Below are 20,885 nucleotides of genomic sequence, written 5' to 3'. Positions count from 1 at the left end.
GTCAGAGAGCGCCCTCATACACAAGTCACCTTGTGTACGGCCAGAGAGCCCCCTTATACGCCAGTCACCCTGTGTACGGTCAGAAAGCCCCCCCCTTATATGTCAGTCACCGTGTCTGGCCAGAGAGCCCTTTTATACGCCAGTCACCCTGTGTCCAGACAGAGAGCCCCCTTATAAGCCAGTTACCAAGTGTCTAGCCAGAAAGCTCCCTTATACGCCAGTCACCATAGGTACGGCCAGAGAGCCCCCTTATATGCTAGTCACCCTGTGTCCAGTCAGAGAGCTCCCTCATACACAAGTCACCCTGTGTACGGCCAGAGAGCCCCCTTATACGCCAGTCACCCTGTGTACGGACAGAAAGCCCCCTTATACGCAAGTCACCTTGTGTCTAGCCAGAAAGCCCTCTTATACGCCAGTCACCATGTGTCCGGCCAGGGAGCCCCCTTAAACACCAGTCATCCTGTGTTCGTCCAAAGAGCCCCCTTATTCGCCAGTCACCATGTGCCGGCCAGAGGGCCCTTTTATATGCCAGTCACCCTGTGTCCGGCCAGAGAGCTCCTTATACGCCAGTCACGATGTGTACAGAGAGCCTCCTTATATGCAAGACACCCTGTGTCCGGCCAGAGAGCCCCCTTATATGCTTCTCACCCTGTGTATGGTCAAAGAGCTCCCTTATATGCCAGTCACCCTGAGTACAGCCAGAGAGCCCCCTTATATGCCGGTCACCCCATGTAAGGCAAGAGAGCCCCCTTATATGCCAGTCACCGTGTCTGGTGGTCAGAGAGCCCCCTCAAACACCAGTCACCCTGTTTCTGACCAGAGAGCCCTTTTATATGCCAGTCACCCTGTGTCCAGCCAGAGAGCCCCTTATACGCCAGTCACGAGGTGTACAGACAGAGAGCCCTTTTATACGCCAGTCACCCTGTGTCCAGTCAGAGAGTCCTCTTATACGCCAGTTACCAAGTGTCTGGCCAGAAAGCCCTCTTATACGCCAGTCACCAAGTGTCTAGCCAGAAAGCCCTCTTATACGCCAGTCACCATGTGTACGGCCAGAGAGCCCCCTTATACGCCAGTCACCCTGCGTCCGGCCAGAGAGCCCCCTTATACGCCAGTCACCATGTGTAAGGCCAGACAGCCCCCTTATATGCTAGTCACCGTGTCCGGGCAGAGAGCCCCCTTATATGCCAGTCATCCTGTGTCCGACCAGAGAGCCCCCGTTATACCCGTCATCATGTGTCCGGCCAGAGAGCCCCCCTTACACCCCAGTCACCATGTGTCTGGCCAGAGAGCCCCCCTTACACCCCAGTCACCATGTGTCCGGCCAGAGAGCCCCCTTATACGCCAGTCACCATGTGTAAGGCCAGAGAGCCCCCTTATACGCCAGTCACCATGTATACGGCCAGAGAGCCCCCTTATACGCCAGTCACCATGTATACGGCCAGAGAGCCCTTTTATACGCCAGCCAGTTACCAAGTGTCTAGCCAGAAAGCTCCCTTATACGCCAGTCTCCATAGGTAAGGCCAGAGAGCCCCCTTATTTGCTAGTCACCCTGTGTCCAGTCAGAGAGCTCCCTCATACACAAGTCACCCTGTGTACGGCCAGAGAGCCCCCTTATACGCCAGTCACCCTGTGTACGGACAGAAAGCCCCCTTATACGCAAGTCACCTTGTGTCTAGCCAGAAAGCCCTCTTATACGCCAGTCACCATGTGTCCGGCCAGGGAGCCCCCTTAAACACCAGTCATCCTGTGTTCGTCCAAAGAGCCCCCTTATTCGCCAGTCACCATGTGCCGGCCAGAGGGCCCTTTTATATGCCAGTCACCCTGTGTCCGGCCAGAGAGCTCCTTATACGCCAGTCACGATGTGTACAGAGAGCCTCCTTATATGCAAGACACCCTGTGTCCGGCCAGAGAGCCCCCTTATATGCTACTCACCCTGTGTATGGTCAAAGAGCTCCCTTATATGCCAGTCACCCTGAGTACAGCCAGAGAGCCCCCTTATATGCCAGTCACCCTGTGTAAGGCCAGAGAGCCTCCTTATATGCCAGTCACCCCGTGTAAGGCCAGAGAGCCCCCTTCTATGCCAGTCACCGTGTCTGGTGGTCAGAGAGCCCCCTCAAACACCAGTCACCCTGTTTCTGACCAGAGAGCCCTTTTATATGCCAGTCACCATGTGTACGGCCAGAGAGCCCCCTTATATGCCAGTCACCCTGTGTCCGGCCAGAGAGCCCCCTTATACGTCAGTCACCATGTGAACGGCCAGAGAGCCCCCTTATACGCCAGTCACCATGTGAACGGCCAGAGAGCCCCCTTATATGCCAGTCACCCTGTGTCCGGCCAGAGAGCCCCCTTATACGCCAGTCACCATGTGTAAGGCCAGAGAGCCCTTTTTTACGCCAGTCACCCTGTGTCCGGTCAGAGAGCCCCCTTACAAGCCAGTTACCAAGTGTCTAGCCAGAAAGCCCCCTTATACGCCAGTCACCATGTGTACGGCCAGAGAGCCCCTTATACGCCAGTCACCATGTGAACGGCCAGAGAGCCCCCTTATATGCCAGTCACCCTGTGTCCGGCCAGAGAGCCCCCTTATACGCCAGTCACCATGTGAACGGCCAGAGAGCCCCCTTATATGCCAGTCACCCTGTGTCCGGCCAGAGAGCCCCCTTATATGCCAGTCACCCTGTGTCCGGCCAGAGAGCCCCCTTATACGCCAGTCACCATGTGTAAGGCCAGAGAGCCCTTTTTTACGCCAGTCACCCTGTGTCCGGTCAGAGAGCCCCCTTACAAGCCAGTTACCAAGTGTCTAGCCAGAAAGCCCCCTTATACGCCAGTCACCATGTGTACGGCCAGAGAGCCCCCTTAAACACGTCACCCTGTGTCTGGCCAGAGAGCCCTTTTATACGCCAGTCATCCTGTGTCCGTCCAAAGAGCCCCCCCTTATGTGCTAGTCACCCTGTGTACGGTCAGAGAGCCCCCTTATATGCCAGTCACCCTGTGTCTGGCCAGAGAGCCCCCTTATACGCCAGTTACCCTGTGTCCGGTCAGAGTGGGGTCTCCTACCATAAAATCACTGTTCACAGGGGTCATGAAGGGACAGGCAAAATAATACTCCGAAGAACACTCCCATCAGTCCCCGTTGCCTCTCCTTCCTCCCTCCTGTCACCACTTCCTTCCTACAATGAAATGATGGCGGGGGATTCAAACTCTCACCGTCCGTCCTCACAGGTCACACACAGTGAGCGTCCACCGTCCTGACACCGCCGGTTATGTCACTATAAAAACGAGAAAGGCCCGCACACCACCCACCGCCGCCAACAGCTCCCTGTGTGGACTGGAGCAGAAACGGTACAATGTGTCAGCGCGGGAAAAGACCCGCAAGGTCATGTGACGTTCCAAAATTGCCGCGAAACGTCTCTGATCTGGTGCATGTGGAGGAGAGGAGCTCCCTGCTGCTGGTGATGGAAGGCTGGAGGGGGATGGAGGCGACACAGACGGCAGGGAGGTGAGTGCAGGAGCACGTGTCAGTGGAAGTCCTGATCTCATCCCTAGTGTGTCATTAATCCAAGAGGTTCTGCAGCAGCACAGGAGTTGCTTGCCTGGGGCGTTTTTTTCCTAACACTTAGGAAGTGTTCACAAATCGCTTTTTTTTTCTGCTTCTTTCAGTGGAAATTCTGTGTTCTTTGACCTTTTTGCTGCTTTTTCTGTGCGGGTTAGGCTATGTGCACACGTAGTTTTTTGGGTGTGCGGATTTTGGAGAGAAAACCGCAGGACAGAAGACCTCATAATGGATGAGGTGTAGAACTGCAGCGTTTCTGCAGTAAAGAATTGACATGCTGCGTTTTGAAAACCGCAGCAAAACCGCGTGGAAAAATCTGCAGCATGTGCACTGCGTTTTTTAGCTTACATAGGAAATAAAGGTACTGTACAACGCAGCAGAATCTGCACCGTGTGCACATACCCTTACACGGGCACTTTGTCTGCAGTACACGTTTAGTAAAGTTAATTTTATTTACTAAAGTGCTGCAAAAAAATCTTTTTTTTTTTTGCACTTTCTCGTTGCTGCCTGGAGGTGTGGCAGGGGTGGGGCTTTGGTCATAAGGGCTATGGACACGGTTGTAGTTTAGCAGTGCATACTTATCATTTAATTATAACATTTATAATGTGACTCAACTCACCATAGGTTTTGAATGAGTGAGAGCACCTGGCTTGTTTCTCTGGTTCAGTGGGAGCACTGGGCTACTTCTTCTGATGACCGTCACTGCTAAAGATGATTGGAACCTACAAGGAAATGGAGCATTTAGAAAAATTGTACTGGAGTACTGTACATGCTGATTATTTTCTAATCAGAAAATGTATGTAACATAGTTATTAAGGTTGAAGGGAGACTTTAAGTCCATCTAGTTCAACCCATATCCTGTCCTAACTTGCCCTAACATGTTGATCCAGAGGAAGGCAAAAAAAACCCATGTGGCAAACAGTAAGCTTCACATTGGGGAAAAAAATTCCTTCCCGACTCCACATACGGCAATCAGACTAGCTCCCTGGATCAACGCAATATTAAGGAGACTAGTGTATATACCCTGTAATATTATACTTTTCAAGAAAGGCATCCAGTCCCGTCGTACATTTTAGTAGGGAATCACTCATTACAACATCATATGGCAGAGAGTTCCATAGTCTCACTGCTCTTACAGTAAAGAATCCGCGTCTTATGCTTAAACCTTCTTTCCTCCAGACGTAGAGGATGCCCCCTTGTCCCCGTCACAGGTCTGAGTATAAAGATCATTAGAAAGGTCTTTGTACCGTCCCCGCATATATTTATACATTGTAATAAGATCACCCCTACCTTCGATTCTCCAAACTAAATAACCCCAAGTGTAATAACCTGTCTTGGTATTGCAGACCCCCCAGTTCCCTAATAACCTTGGTCTCTCTTCTCTGCACCTGCTCCAGTTCAGCTATGTCTTTCTTATACACCGGAGACCAGAACTTTACACAGTATTCTAAGTGTGGTCGCACTAGTGACTTATATAGAGGTAAAATTATGTTCTCCTCATGAGCATCTATGCCTCTTTTAATGCATCCCATTATTTTATTTGCCTTTGCAGCAGCTGCCTGACACTGGCCGCTAAATGTGAGTTTATCGTCCACCCATACACCCAGGTCTTTTTCAATGACAGTTTTGCCCAGTGTTTTACAATTAAGCACATAATTATACATCTTGTTCGTTCTACCCAAGTGCATGACCTTACATTTATCCCCATTAAAGCTCATTTGCCATTTATCAGCCCAAGCTTCTAGTTTACATAAATCCTCCTGTAATATAAAATTGTCCTCCTCTGTATTGATTACCCTGCAGAGTTTAGTGTCATCTGCAAATATTGAAATTCTACTCTCTATGCCCCCTACAAGGTCATTAATAAATGTTAAAAATAAGTTGTTCCCCCTGTTCTGTCCAGCTCTGTGTGGCTTCCCCTGTTGTATGCATGGCTCCCCCTGTTGTATGCATGGCTCCCCTGTCCCATCCTTGTATACATGGCTCTGCTCACATGCTCCCATCCTTGTATACATGGCTCCGCTCCCACCCTCCCATCCTGTATACATGGCTCCGCTCCCACTCTCCCTCCCATGTATTTATGGCTCTGCTCCCACTCTCCCTCCCATGTATTTATGGCTCTGCTCCCACTCTCCCTCCCATGTATTTATGGCTCTGCTCCCACTCTCCCTCCCATGTATTTATGGCTCCCCCATCATACTTACCCCTCACGTCGCTGTCGCTGAACTTCCTTCCCGTCGCTGCTCGTCCCTGCATCTCGCGGCGCTTCAGCTTCTTCCTGTGTGGAGTGGTCACGTGCTACCGCTCATTAAGGTCCATGAATATGGACGCCACGCCTATGGGAGATGAGTGGCGTCAATATTCATGACCTTAAATGAGCGGTAGCACGTGACCGCTCAGCGCTGGATGAAGCCGCCGACAGGGACCGCGGCCAGTGGCGTAGCAACTCTTTGTGGCGCCCGGGGCGGTCGAAAAATTTGCTGCCCCTTTGGTCGTTGATAATGCGGAAGCAACCGAAGAGCACCCATCATTGCCTGCTCCGTCACCCCATCACTCCCATCATTGCCTTCTCCCCATCACTGCCTGCTCCATCACTGCCTTCTCCCCATCACTCCCATCATTGCCTGCTCCATCACCCCTTCACTCCCATCATTGCCTTCTCCATCACCCCCATCCTTGCCTGCTCCATCACCCCATCACTGCCTTCACCCCATCACTCCCTTCTCCCCATCATTGCCTTCTCCATCACCCCCATCACTGCCGTCTCTCCATCACCCCCATCATGGCCTTCTCCCATTACCCCCTCATGACCTTCTCCCATCACCCCAGGCATCATGGCCTTCTCTCCACATCACGGTCTTCTCCTCCAGGGCCAGGCTAACCTATACATACATACATACATACATACATACATACATACATACACACACATTATAAATACACAGACACCACCTCTCTCCTCTCACCTGTCCGCAGCATTGCCCGCACTTCCTCGCTCTGACACAGCAGCGGCCGCTGAGTCATACGTCATTCAGAGGCGCGCTCCTCTCTGTGTCAGTCAGAGACAGGAAGCTCGGGCGGCGGGCAGGAAGCTGGACGGGTCCTTGCAGCGCCGCTCCTGCTATTCCCTCTTGCAGTCAGCGGAGCTGCTTGGATCGTTCCCTGGCCGCCGCTACACATGAGGGCAATCTAGGAATTGCTGCGCGCCGCCCCCACACACGTGCCGCCTGGGGCGGACAGCCCCCCCACGCTACGCCACTGACCGCGGCTAAGAGAATCAGCTGCTGCACCGCCCCTGGCTCCCCTTGTGTCCGCGGACCGGCAAGGGCACTGCAGCGGCCTGGTGCTGGGCCGCGGACCGGCGGTTGGGGACCCCTGCTTTAAATAATAGATCTTGGATGATTAAATTTATTGTTATAGATTACTGCACATTGCTTATGTTGACGGCCACTTCTGAGATTTGTCGGCGGTGGCCGGTCTCCAAGACAAGGAGCGTGGTGGTTCCTGCAGACTGTCTTCTATAAGCCAAAACCAAGAGTGTAATACAGATACTGACCAAATACTGAACATGTGAACGTGGTGTAGAAAACAGTTTTAGACTATGTTCACACGTTACGGTTCCCCCCCCCCCCCCCTCCAAGGCTGATTTCACACTAGAGTTTTTTAGAGCTGCGCTTCGTACGCATCCATGCGCATGCGTCCTACGCCCCTATCTTTAACATGGCGGGCGCATGGTCTAGCGTATGCAAGCGTTCGTATGCATTTTTGTGCGCATGCGTATTTTGTAGTGTGCGCCTAGGCGCACCGGACACAACCTGTTGCATTTTTGGTCCATCCGACCTGTCTCAAAAAAATGCATGCGCACGCAATGCGCAAAAAAAAAATCACATTACAGTCTGGGAACGCAGGCGTGCACATGGACATGTGCACACCTGCGTTTAAAATCGCTTGCGTTTTAAGAGCTAAAGGGGTTGTCCGGGCTTTTCACATAATCTCAGTACATATCTGGGCTGCAGAATGCTGACAATAAGTAATTTCCCTTCTGTGGCCAGTCTGCACGGTTCCCAAGATATGATCTCTTGTCTTGCTTCTATGAAAAACGTCCAGGGGGGGTGTGTTCTGGCTTTGAAATGAGAACTGGTCGTTTCCTCCTACTCTACTAAAAACCGGCCCTCTATAGCAACAACCCCACCCTCCATAGCTACAGGCCCTCCCCAACCACATGAACAAGCCCTCCTCACACAGTAACAAATTCTCCCCCTCTAGCAGCCTCAGTGCAGAGAGCAGAACCACCCAGCTGCTCCTCCCCCAGACACACGCTGAACTGTGATCTATGGAAAGTGAAACTAGTGAGGAGGAAACGACCAGTTCTCATTTCAGTGCCAGAACACCCCCCCCCCCCCCCCCCCCCCCCGGACGTTTTTCTTACAAGCAAGAGCAGATATTTAGCAAACGCTGCAAACTGGCCACAGAAGGTGAATTACTTATTGTCAGCATTCTGCAGCCCAGACATGCACTGAGATTATGTGAAAAGCACGGACAACCCCTTTAACATGGCTAGAAACTGGATAAAACGCATGTGCCTAAAAAAAGTGAACGCATACAAAACCCATGATGCGTTTTTTGTATGCGAGTCTATTGCGCACTAAAAAACGCTTATGTGAAACTAGCCTAAGACAAAACCTGCTCTCTTGGCAGTAAGAAACTTTCCTCAAAAAAGCAGGTTTTGCTTAGTTTTTGTTGATTTTTTTTTTTTTTTCAAGGTACTTTTTCAGGGTTTTTTTTTTTTTTTGTTTTGCCAGTCACCATGTGTATGGTCAGAGAGCTCCCTTATATGCCAGTCACCCTGTGTGTGTACGGGGCGGAGCCGCGCGCGTGTACGGGGCGGAGCCGCGCGCGTGTACAAAGTGTGCGGAGGTGTGCGTGTATTTTGGCATTGGGGGGGCCCCACTTGAAAGTTCTACCCCATATATCATAGGGAACTAGTTAGCAGAATTGCCGATAATTCAATCATTACAGAACCCGACAGGATATGAGACCTGGCTTACATACAGTAAACCATTGTATATCCTTTAGATTTATATATCCCTCACTAATAATGTTATTAGTGTGTGTAAAATTTTGGAGCTGTAGGTATTAAATTGAAGAAATAAATCACGGAAAAAACTGGCGTGGACTCCCGTGCAATTTTACTTTGCCAGTGACTTAGGGCAGATATTAATAGCCTAGAGAGTAACCATGGTTATTGCCCCCCCCCAGCCCGGTTGAAAAAATCTGCTCCAGCCACCCCAGAAAAGGCTCATCTGTAAGATACGCCTATTCCGGCACTTAGCCTGTCTCTTCCCATTGCCCTGTAATGGGTGGCATGTGGCGTAATAAGGGGTTAATGTCACCTTGCTATTGTAAAGTGACATTAAGCCTGGTTAATAATGGAGAGGTGTCAATAAGCCACCTAACCATTATTAATCCACTAGTCTGAAAGGATTACAAAAACACAGACATTAAGAATTAAGACTTTTAATGAAATAATTAAACACATTTTTTCCATCTTTATTAATCTCCCAATCCAGTCGAAGCCCTTTGTCAGGAACACCGCACTGTACTTGCTCACTGAGCCAGTGCGCGTGTCCTGAGTGTCAGGATCCTGTCAGCGCCGGCGTGCAGCCTCCGCTGAGCAGGGACTCACCCGCACTGTAGGGGTACCGGGGTCAGGTACAGCCAGAAAGTACCGATGCACAGGACCTGTGGGTGCTGATGTTTAGCAAGCAGACATGGGACCTACGGTCATGTGACTGCAAGGGGGCGGGGCTTAGCGTCCTGCTTAGTGAGATGGAAAGACACTATACAGAATTACTCAGAATCAGGCAAAACGGGGTTCATACACAGAGATAGCCGTAACGTACCAAGGATGAGACAGAGCGGATAGTCGGGGCCAAGCGGCAGTCAAAACCAAACAGACATAGAAGGTACCAAGCAGAATCCAAAGCAATATCCAGAGAACAGACCGAGTCATACACAGATTATCAAGCAACCAGAACACAGCAAAAACACACTCAGGGGTCACCACACTATGCCAAGGGCAAGAGTATAACTGACAGGGATGGGAGTGTCCTGAGGCTATAAGAAGCCTCTCCCAGAACCAGGGAGAGGCCACAATCACAGCCCCAGGTGTGCAGGTAAGCCTGCACCGGATCACAACCTTTAACCCCAGAAATGCCAGTCATCAGCACTGGTTCCAGACATTAACCCCACATGTGCGAGTCAAACCCGCACTGAGATCATGACACCCTTGTTGTCCTGCAAAAAATAAAAAAGCAACTATATCCCATGGCTATCCGCCATACAGTCATGTCCTACGCTGCAATCCATCTCAAGGGGTTAAATAGTTTACAACCGGGAGCGATGCTAATGCTACCGCACTGGCCTGTAAACCACAGAGTAATGGAAGAAAAGCTGCCTGCGCAGCCTCCCCGCCTGAATGGACATGAACTCATTAGCGTGGGAAATTTTCTGAACATTTTCCCATGCTATCAAGCTCACCGAGGGTCAGGCGGGGAGCTTGCGCAGCCTCAGTGACTAGCGCTGACGTCACTTAGGACGTCAGGGTCTTGGTGTTGCTCAATGACGTCAACGCGATGGGACTCTAAAGTCCTGTGCGTGCGACGTTGCCTTGGCCAGTGTATCATCTTAGCTCTACATTGTGGCCGCCTGTCAGTCAGGGCCGGGGGCGCGGTTACAGCGGCCGCTCTGTATACTCAGACCAGTGAGTGAACCAGTGCAGCATCCACCCCTATGACTAAATACCTAATGCTGGCTGGGAGAATAAAGATTTTCTCCCCTCTGCATTCAGCTGCCTGCAGGCACCCGGCAGCATTATAACGCTGCTAACCTGCAGATTAACTCCATATCTGCTGGTTAACAGCATTATTCCTGGTGACAGGTTCTCTTTAACGATATACCAATACAGTTAGGAGAGGTGGTAGCTCTGGGTAACTGCACCCTCTGCCACCAACAGTATATGGGGCTCCAGAACTGTGAAGAGGTGCCAGAGTATGGTTCCAATCCATAATAGAAAATATATACTGTAAGTAGGACACTCGAGATGTATGCAACAAGAATTAAATTTTATTCACATTGGGCTAATGGATTGGATGACTTGCATAATCACTTGGATTGTGAGTAAAGTGTAATTCTTTTTGTATACCTCTCAAGTGCTGAGTTCTACCTATATTATCATTTAATATCACAAGGCCCCCCATTTACAGTAATTGTTCTGTCCTCACTAAATGAAGCATAATTCATGTAGCTTATACAGAAAGCGAAAACGCTATACCGGGGTCCAATAATGAGACTGTAGGTTGAATCTGTGCTTTATTGAACGTGATGGTATATTGGCGCGGTGAAACTACAAACAAAACATATGCATACAATCCTGGGTTCATCAGGTTTTCATATATACATAATACATCATCTGCACTAATAGCTAAACAGGGGAGAACTAACTAAGCAGGCTAATATGAGACAGGAATTAGATACTGGAAACATACCGTATATACTCATGTATAAGCCGACCCCTCTAATTTTGTCATAAAAAACTGGGAAAACTTATTGACTCGCGTATAAGCCGAGGGTGCACAGTGTGTGGCCCCAGATAATGCTGCACAGTGTGTGGCCCCAGATATGCTGCACAATGAGTGGCCCCATCATATTGCTGCCGCTGCCTCCGTTACAAAAAAAAACCTGTATACTCATCTCCGTCGCTGCCCCCTGCTCATCAGCGTTGCGGGTTCTGCAGTGACTGTGCAGGCAGAGGGCACGATCGCGCCCTCTGACCTGAATGTCACTGCAGATGATGCAAGACAGCAGAGCGCAGGGACAGGTGACTATGCCCCCCCGGTCATATTCACCTGGTCCTGGCGCTTGTCTCTGCAGCTCCCCTGCTTGTTTTATGTTATCGGCGCTGCTCTCTTCCTGCTTCAGCGGTCACGTGGTACCCACTCATTAAATATGCACATATTTAATGAGCGGGTACCATTTAACTGCTGAAGCAGGAAGAGAGCAGCGCCGACAACATGGAACAAGCAGGGGTGCTGCAGAGATGGGCGAGTATGATCTGACATCCCCGCCGATCCCGCCCCCGGTATATGACTCGTGTGTAAGCTGAGAGGGGGGGACTTTCAGCCCAAAAAAATGGGCTGAAAATCTAGGCTTATACATGAGTATATACGGTAAGTACATACCAGCAATGCTGTCACAAGGGGAGAAGAGAAATGAGAATGCTTCCTGAATGTAGGCAAAAGGAAAATGGTGGACTAGAGGGAAAATGGGGGCTGAACTAACCATAATCTTTTGCAAAAGGCTACCAGGGTGCATTGCAACCTTACCAGAATGCATTACAAACGGAGGGAAATAGCAAAGTGAAAGTAAAACACACAATAACACTGCGGTTATGACTCTGGTCACTAGATGGAGCCAGAAACACTGAAAACATTTAGAAGCAGGTACTAAATCGGATGTCGGAGACAGAACAGTAATAATGGCCCCAGTATTGCTATTGTGAGCAGGCAGTCATGTGACCGCAGGTATACAACTTGCAGTTATGTGTCAACTACAGTTTTTCGGCTTCTCTCAATTCTTTTCTATTGAAAGACAACAATCGTATTAAGTCTGCACGTGCAAATAGTAAATATGTGCTTACATGGCAGCAGCCACACTGCTCCCAGTCATGATTTGACAAAGGCAGTCACATTCACTACAGATTTTTATCCCAAGCCTGGGCAACCCCCTTTAACCCCTTAATGACAGCCAATACGTCTTTTTACTGACCTGAGACCTAAGAGAATAGCATCTCCATACAGGTGACAATGCAGCAGCTGATTGTGTGGTCCTGATGTTTGCCATAGCAGTTCATGGCCAAATAGTGGTCTTAGAGTCTCCCGGCTATAGCGGTCAGTTCAGAAGTTAGCGAAGGGAGTAGTAAAAATACTCTTACATTTAGGTAGTAAAAATACTCTTCCGTTTCTGTCGTGCCACTTTGCATTAATTCTTGAATATCACCTGAAGGGTTAATAAACTATCTGACAGAAATTTTCAATTCGTCAGGGGATGCTGTTTTTAAAATGGTATCACGTTTGGGGTTTTCCAATATATAGCACCCCCAAAGTCACTTCAAACCTGGATAGGTCCCTAAAAAAAATAAATTTTGTAAATTTCCTTGAAAAAATGAAAAATTATTGCTACATTTTAAAACCTCCTAAAAGGCTAACAAAATAAATTAGCGTTTTAAAAATGGTGCTGATGTAAGGCAGACATGTGGGAAATGTTATTTATTAATGTTTGTGTGGCATGACGATCTGGATTAAAGGGATAATCCTTCAAATATTGAAAATTGCAATTTTTTTTTACACTTTTGTCAAGTTGCTGATATGTTTTGTGTTTATTTATAAAAAAATATCACCCTAAATTTCCCATTATCATAAATTATAATATGCCACAAAAGTAAAGATAGCTTTAAGGTGCAATGATACACTGCGCTGCTGTAGGTATGATTCAAGGAAATTTATTGGTGCCTATGCGTTTCCTGAGCTGTCCCAGCTCACTTCATCAGGGCGTGATACAAGCAAATGAAATGCAGGAGTTTATGTACAATCCAATGTGGGGAAAAAAAAAAAGGGGGCAGGACAAGTAACTGCCACATCAGCAAGGCAATGGTATAAAACACATTAAAATAATTGTATTTTAATAGAATATATTAAAACAGCATATACCATATATACTCGAATATAAGCTGAGATTTTCAGCCCAATTTTTTGGGCTGAAAGTCTTCCTCTCGGCTTATATTCGAGTCATATACACCGGGGGGTCGGATGGCTAGCGGGGGTGTCAGGTCATACTTACCCGTCCTGGCGCTGTCTCTTGAGCCCCCAGCTTCTCCCCGTGCTCTCTCTTCCTGCCTTCAGCGGTCACGTGGTGCCGCTCATTAAAACTCATGAATATGCGCATATTCATGAGTTTTAATGAGCGGTATCACGTGACCGCTGAACGCAGGAAGAGAGAGCGCGGAGAAGCTGGGGGCTCAAGAGACAGCGTCAGGATGGGTAAGTATAGCGATACTCACCTGTCCTGCGTCCATGGCTGCTTGCTGCTGTCTGCCATCGGTCAGTGACTTCAGACAGCGGTGACGTGGTTAGTGTGCGCCGCGCCCCCTGCAGTCTGAACGTCACTGACTGACTGACGTGGCAGATAGCGGTGAGCAGCCATGGACGCAGGACAGGTGAGAATCTGACACCCAGCGACGGAGAGGTATGTCTTTTTTTTTTTTTATTCTTACATGCAGCGGCAGCACATGGGGGAATCATCTATGGAGCTTCTTATGGGGGCATAATCTAAGGAGCTTCTTATGGGGGCAGCATAAGGGGGAATAATCTAAGGAGCTTCTTATGGTGTCAGCATATGGGGGAATAATCTATGGAGCATTTCCCACCCTAGGCTTATACTTGAGTCAATAAGTTTTCCCAGTTTTTTGTGGCAAAATTAGGGGGGTCGGCTTATACTCGGGTTGGCTTATACTCGAGTATATACAGTAATAAGAATTCATACTCAAGAACAATAAAAAAGAAAATGTATATATTTCTTTTAAAATAGACACGGGGGATCACGGGGTCCAATAAAAAAGTAGTTAAAACCATCCTCAAGGAGTCTAGAACACAGTTCCAAAGTTGAGTGTATGGTGTTTTAATCCACATGACCATGGTGACTAGTGAGGAATGGGGTATGATTTTTCAGATCAATGTTAAGATCAATCCATTCACTTCCAGAATAAAGAGTAAATCCAAAGAGATGTACCCTGAATAACGGATTTTAAAAAAAAATTGATTAAGGGCACTTATATTAAAAAAAAAAAAAAAAAAAAAAATACAGATTGTAAAAAAGAAAAAAAAATGTTGAAATAAAGTGCAGTAGTGTTTTAATATTAAATATCTTAAATCATAAAAACATGGTAACTATGTAAAAAAAGGGGGGTTGTAGTATTATAAAGAGACACTAGATGGCGCTAACACGAGCTTCAAGGAAGTGTCAGAAGCTTGAAGAGAATACTACATTTAATAGAGAGAGCTTTCTGTGTGAAACAAATGTGTGGAATGGAAGGATAAAACATGATGGTCAGGCTAAGCATCCCAATGGAGGGTTCAGTATGCATGGGAGACGGGGACAAAAATCTCCAAAAAACAAAATGGACTTTTAATAAAAGACATCAGAAACAATATTTAGTCCAAAGGGTTCCAGAGATTTTAATTTGTAAATCCAGTACACCTCTTTCCTATTAAGTGTCTGGATTCGGTTTGGTGTATTGTCTGGTATCTGTTCAATGGGGTAAATAGTTTCTTGATGTCACGACCATGTATAAGGTCAAAGTGACGTGACAGACCATGCTTCTGAAAGCCAATTTTAATATTATGTCAGTGGGAATTTAACCGACAATGAAGTGCCTGGGTGGTACGTCCAACGTAGATTTTGGGACAAGTGCATGTAATGATATAGATGACGTGTGAGGACAGACAAGTGAGGTGGTATTTGATGGGGAATTTTTCTTGAGTGATGGGATGTGAAACACAAGTCTATCAGGAACATCATGGAGGGTCTGTGGCATATTGTCAAAAGAGACCCCATTTTAAACAAAATCATTCCTGAGAAACCTGCTATAACCTTCAGGAAGGCTAAATCCTTAAAAAACACATTGGCACCCAGCAGGCTCACTATTCCATCTCACAAGCAGAACAATTCCTTATCCCCTGGCATCTATAAATGTCATCACTCTAAATGTAGTTGCTGTCACAACATTGCACATCAGACTATCACTTTCTCACATCCCATCACTCAAGAAAAATTCCCCATCAAATACCACCTTTCTTTTTTATTGTTCTTGAGTATGTATTCTTATTATATGCTGTTTTAATATATTCTATTAAAATACAATTATTTTAATGTGTTTTATACTATTGCCTTGCTGATGTGACAGTTACTTGTCCTGCCCCTTTTTTTTTTTTTTTTTTATTCCCACATTGGATTGTATATAAACTCCTGCATTTCATTTGCTTGTATCATGCCCTGATGAAATGAGCTGGGACAGCTCAGGAAACGCGTAGGCACCAATAAATTTCCTTGAATTACACCTACAGCAGCGCAGTGTATCATTGCACCTTAAAGCCATCTTCACTTACAAGTCCTTGGACCCTGTGCAGACTGCAGCAGCTGTTTCATGCGTTTGTAGGTGTTGTGACCAAAGTTTCACAACCCTATCAGGTGAGTCTCTCCTTGCTTCACCATTACAATTGTGTTTTAAAGGTTTCACACAGTGGATGCGCCCTGTTTTGTTTCTTTTAATATGCCACAAAAAACATTCTCAAAGTCACTGGGATTTGTTGAAGCGTTCCAGAGTTATCACCATATAAAGTGACATTGGTCAGAGTTTAAAAAATTGGCCCCGTCACTAAGGGGTTAAAGGGTTTGTGCAGCCTGTATCGGCACCAGATGTAGTGTCCCAGCCAGACATGTTTGTCTGTGTAAAGCTGCAGCGTTTCAGAGCAAAACATGCTTTTAAGAGCTGCTGAGGACCGAGCAAAGCTGTTCACTAGTCCCCAGCAGCTTCTCCCAGCCTGCTGACCGTGACTGACAAGTGTCTTCCAAGTCTCTCCTTCAACTATATTTTTTTTTTTTCTACTTTATTTTTTTCAATAGTTCCATCAGAGACCTGAAGCTGCGATCATCACGATCCTTTGTGCTATACATAGCAGAGCTTCCACATTGCTATGTATAGCAGAAATTACGATCGCCTATGAATGCTGGCTACGAGGCGGCATTCACAATAGGCTGGTAATGACAGGAATGAGGTCTTCTGCAGACCTCCGGTTGTCATGATAACTCATCGGTTCCCCACGATCATAAGACGGGCGCCCATGGGTGGGCTCAATGACGCGCTTCTTGCTAACACATGTTACAGCCCTCAGTCATTGATTGACTGCAGGATTTAACCATTTTAACAGATGCTGGTTGACCACTGCTTGATTAAATCAGCCATCAAGTGCAGGGCTCAGCATGCAAGCTCACTTCAAAGGCAAGGGACACTAATTTTGATGTACATGTATGAAGTGAAGGGGTTAATGCTGCTGATTTTGTGTAGTATTTCTGCACCTTTTAATTTAAATCAGGGGTGGGGAACCTTTTTCCATCCGGGGGCCATTTGGAAATTTCTACCATCATTCGAGGGCCACATAAAAATGATCACCTTGAGGCTGTGTACCCACGTAAGTGTTATTTTCGCATTTTTTACCAGCAAAAATGCTTTAAAAATGCTTAAAAGAAGCATCCCATTCATTTTAATGAATTCCGCACTTTTTGTGCATATTGATGCGTTTTTTTCCACGAAAAAAACGCATTGCGGTAACAAACGCAGCATGCTCATTAATTTTGCGTAAAAATCCGCATTTCTAGCTATTTTCTATGAGACTGGGGACGCGTGGAAAAAAACGAGCATTTTCTGGGAAGGAATCCGGTTTTCATACAGAAATTTTCTGCATACGTGAGTACATAGCCTGAAAATTACCCCGGTATATTTAGTCAAACAATTAATTACGGTAACTCACCCTTAATGTGATGGCTGGAGCTGCTTCTCCATCACTGGGGGCTATATATATCACAGGTGGTGAGATATGCAGCAGCTGTGGGGGGATATATAGCACTGGGGGGACAGGGATCGTTATGGAGGCTCATAGATCACCGGGGGGGACAGATCACTGGGGTGACACGAAGATCACAGGGGTGCACATAGCTTTGGGTGACAGATCACAGGGGGTACATAGCAGATGGGCACATAGATAACATGGGGCACAAAGCTGGGAGCCACAGATATCACAGGGGTGCACATAGCTGGGGGCGCAGAGATCACGGGGGGGCACATAGCTGGAGGGCACAGATCACAGGGGGCATAGATATCACATGGGGAAACAGCTGGGGGGGCACATAGATGGAGGGCACAGATCACAGGGGGTATATATAGGTGGGGGCACAGATCACATGTGGAAACATAGCTGGAGGGCACAGATCACAGGGGGTATATATAGGTGGGGGGCACAGATCACATGTGGAAACATAGCTGGAGGGCACAGATCACAGGGGGTATATATAGGTGGGGGGCACAGATCACATGTGGAAACATAGCTGGAGGGCACAGATCATGGGGTAGATATAGGTGGGGGGCAGAGATCACATGTGGAAGTATAGCTGGGGGCACATAGCTGGAGGGCACAGATACCCAGGGAGGCACAGAGCTGCAGGCACACACTCACAGAGATCGCTGACTCTCTGGCAGCATCTCCTCTTCTGGGACATGTGGATGGGAGAGCATTGGGCGCTAGTCGGGAGGTTCCCCACCCCTGATTTAAATGAATCAGGTTACTTGTGGGGGTTTTTTTAGTGCATTTTTTTTTTTTTTTTACTTTTTTTGGGTGTGTTATGCTATAAATAAAGCTGCTTTGTTTATGATACATCCTAATTTTTGGCTTTGGCAAATCTTTGATAGTCAAATGGGGATTAACCACTTTCCGACATTAGGCATAGTAGTACGCCCATGCCGGACTCCCTCTGTTTGGTGCGGGCTCCGGCGCTGAGCCCACACCTTTCCAGGCACATGACAGCTGATCTGTACAGCTGACATGTGCCTGCAACAGCCACGGCTGGAATCGCATTCCACCCGTGGCTTTTAACTAGTTAACCCCTTTCCGATGTCAGAAGTATTAGTACACCAACGTCTGACTCCCTCCCTTTGATCTGGGCTCCGGTGGTGCTCCCAGATCTTTCCTGGGACATGTCAGCTGTTTTGAATATTAACCCATTATTGCTGCTGTCAAATGCTGACAGTGGCATTTAACGCGCTCTTCCAGCCATCGGGCCTGAAACCCGACCACCCGTGACCCCTTTCACGTGATCGCAGGTCACAGGTTCGCTGACATGACAACCAGAGGTCTCTCGGAGACCTCTATGGTTTTCAGTGCCGGCTTGCTGTGAGCGCCACGCCGTGGACGGCGTTTATAGCAAGTGAGTAATTCTGCTATATAGAGGCGATCTTATCGCCTCTGTGTAGCAGAGCTGATCAGGTTATGGCAGCTTGAAGCATGCCAAAAGTAGAAGGGAAAAAAAAAAGATTTTAAAAATATAAAAGTTCAAATCACCCCCCTATTTTTTACCTCATTCAAAATAAAAAAATCAAACATACACATATTTGTTATCGCCACGTTCAGAGTCGCCTGGTCTATCAATAAAGAAAAGGATTAACCCGATCGCTGAACGGCGTAATGAGAAAAAAAGTCATGACTCCAGAATTACTTTTTTTGGTCGCCACGACATTGCATTAAAATGGTATCATTAAAAATGTCAGCTCGGAACACAAAAAAAAAATCCCTCGCTCAACCCAAGATCACTAAAAATGGAGACGCTACAGGTATCTGAAAATGGCGCAATTTTTTTTATTTACAAAGTTTTGTGGTTTTTTTTTTTTTTTTTTTTTTTTTTTTCCACTTAGATAAAAAAAGAACCTAGACATGTTTGGTGTCTTTGAACTCATAATGACCTGGAGAATCATAAGGGCAGTTAGTGAACCTAGTAAAAAAAAAAAAAAAAGCCAAACAAAAAAACAAGTGTGGGATTGTACTTTTTTTTTTTTTTTTTTTTTTTTTTTTTTTTTTTTCCAGTTTCACCGCAATTGGAATTTGTCTTCCCAGTTTCTAGTACACGACATGGTAAAACCAATGATGCCGTTCAACTCGTCCCTCAAACAAGCCCTCACACAGCCATATTGACGGAAAAATAAAAGTTATGGCTCTGAGAAGAAGGGTAACAAAAAATGAAAACACAAAACCGAAAAAAGCTCCAGTCGTGAAGGGGTTAAATGCCGCTGTCAATCTCTTGACAGCGGCATTTACCGTATTTTTCGCTTTATAAGACGCACCTGATTATAAGACGCACCCCCAAATGTGAAGGAATAGAGAATTTTTTAATAAATGGGGTCCGTCTTATAATGCCAGTGTCCGTCTAACAAATCATATAGGGTATATGTCCCTCATAGCCCCCCCACCCTAAAATTAGCCCCCTTAATCTGGATATGGCCACCTTATATTGAATATAGCCCCCCTGTGGCTGGCACACTGGCCCCCCTGTGGCTGGCACACTGGCCCCCCTGTGGCTGGCACACTGGCCCCCCTGTGGCTGGCACACATCACCCTGTGTTAGATATCGCCTCCATGCTGCTGCTTTTAGTAAAATAAACTCTTTCCTTACCTTCTCAGCGCTGTCCCTCCTCATGTCTCCCTCAGTGTGGTTGAGCTCCTCCTCCACTTCCTGGTTCTCAGAGCCGGTCATGTGATCAGCACAGCAGAGTGCTGATGACAGCAGCAGCAGAGACACCGGGAGATCAGCGCTGGAGGAGGTAAGGAAAGAGTTTTTTATTTTACTATGGGCAGCAGCATGGGGGCGATATCTAACACAGGGGATCATGTGCGATCAAAGGAGGGCGCAGGCAGCTATAATATGCACCGCTCCCCCAGCCAGTCACCGTGGTGCGGTTTCAGCACCATGGTGATGGACAGCGGCAGTGCATATTATATGAGCGGGAGCAGGAGATCAAAGGCTCCCTTCGGCAGCTTTTACCAGCTCACAGCACCGCTCCAAAGCTGCCCCCACCTCCCCTGGACCCTGCAGTACATATATATATATACACCCCCTCCCCCGTATATTCGGATTATAAGACGCACCCCCTACTTTCCCCCAAAATTTGGGGGAACAAAAGTGCGTCTTATAAAGCGAAAAATACGGTAACTTGCGCTTACCGGAAGCGCGTCACTAATCCTGCCCATCTGTGATCCCGCCACTTGGGTCACCGATGGGTTGGCATGACAACCAAAGGTGTGCAGCAGACCTCTATGGTTGTCATTGCCAGATTGCTATGAGCGCCACCCCGTGATTGGCACTCACAGCAAGTGAGAACTTCTAATTCATCGCCTGTGTGTAGCAGAAGCGATCAAAGTACTCCAGATTCTAGTCTCCCATGGAGACTATTGAAGCATGCAAAAAGTGGAAAAAAGTTTCTAAAAATATTAAAAAAATAAAAATATAAAAGTTCAAATCGCCCCATTCAAAATAAAAAAAAAATCAAATATATACATATTTGGAATCGCCAGATCTATCGATATAAAAAAAGAATTAACCCGATTGCTAAACTGTGCAACGAGAAAAAAAGGTAAAACCAGAATTAGGTTTTTTGGTCGCTGCTACATTCCAATAA

General features: G+C 47.2%; 2 protein-coding genes across 6 annotated transcripts in view; one reads left to right on the top strand and one right to left on the bottom strand.

Annotated features, from left to right (window-relative positions):
- Nucleotides 1–3,438, bottom strand: part of NOXA1 (NADPH oxidase activator 1) — a 35,065-nt gene extending 31,627 nt beyond the window's left edge. For 2 of the 5 annotated variants that reach the window (XM_073556083.1, XM_073556086.1), the window contains exon 1: nt 3,205–3,341. The gene's annotated coding sequence lies outside the window, so the exon portion shown is untranslated. Of the gene's footprint in view, nt 1–3,054; nt 3,154–3,204 lie in introns of those variants that run through there. The other 3 variants (XM_073556085.1, XM_073556084.1, XM_073556087.1) reach the window with 3 other exon arrangements.
- LOC141059894 (uncharacterized) overlaps nt 3,353–20,885 on the top strand; it is a 70,790-nt gene continuing 53,257 nt past the window's right edge. The window contains exon 1 of the transcript XR_012222621.1: nt 3,353–3,496. The gene's annotated coding sequence lies outside the window, so the exon portion shown is untranslated. The remainder of the gene's footprint in view (nt 3,497–20,885) is intronic.

This window comes from Dendrobates tinctorius, unplaced genomic scaffold (genome assembly GCF_039654945.1).
Source record: "Dendrobates tinctorius isolate UK_male_01 unplaced genomic scaffold, ASM3965494v1 ptg000231l, whole genome shotgun sequence".
In the NCBI taxonomy this organism is placed as follows: Eukaryota; Metazoa; Chordata; class Amphibia; order Anura; family Dendrobatidae; genus Dendrobates; species Dendrobates tinctorius.
The sequence above is the reverse complement of the archived record's forward strand: the minus strand, read 5'-3'. Positions and strand labels throughout refer to the sequence as shown.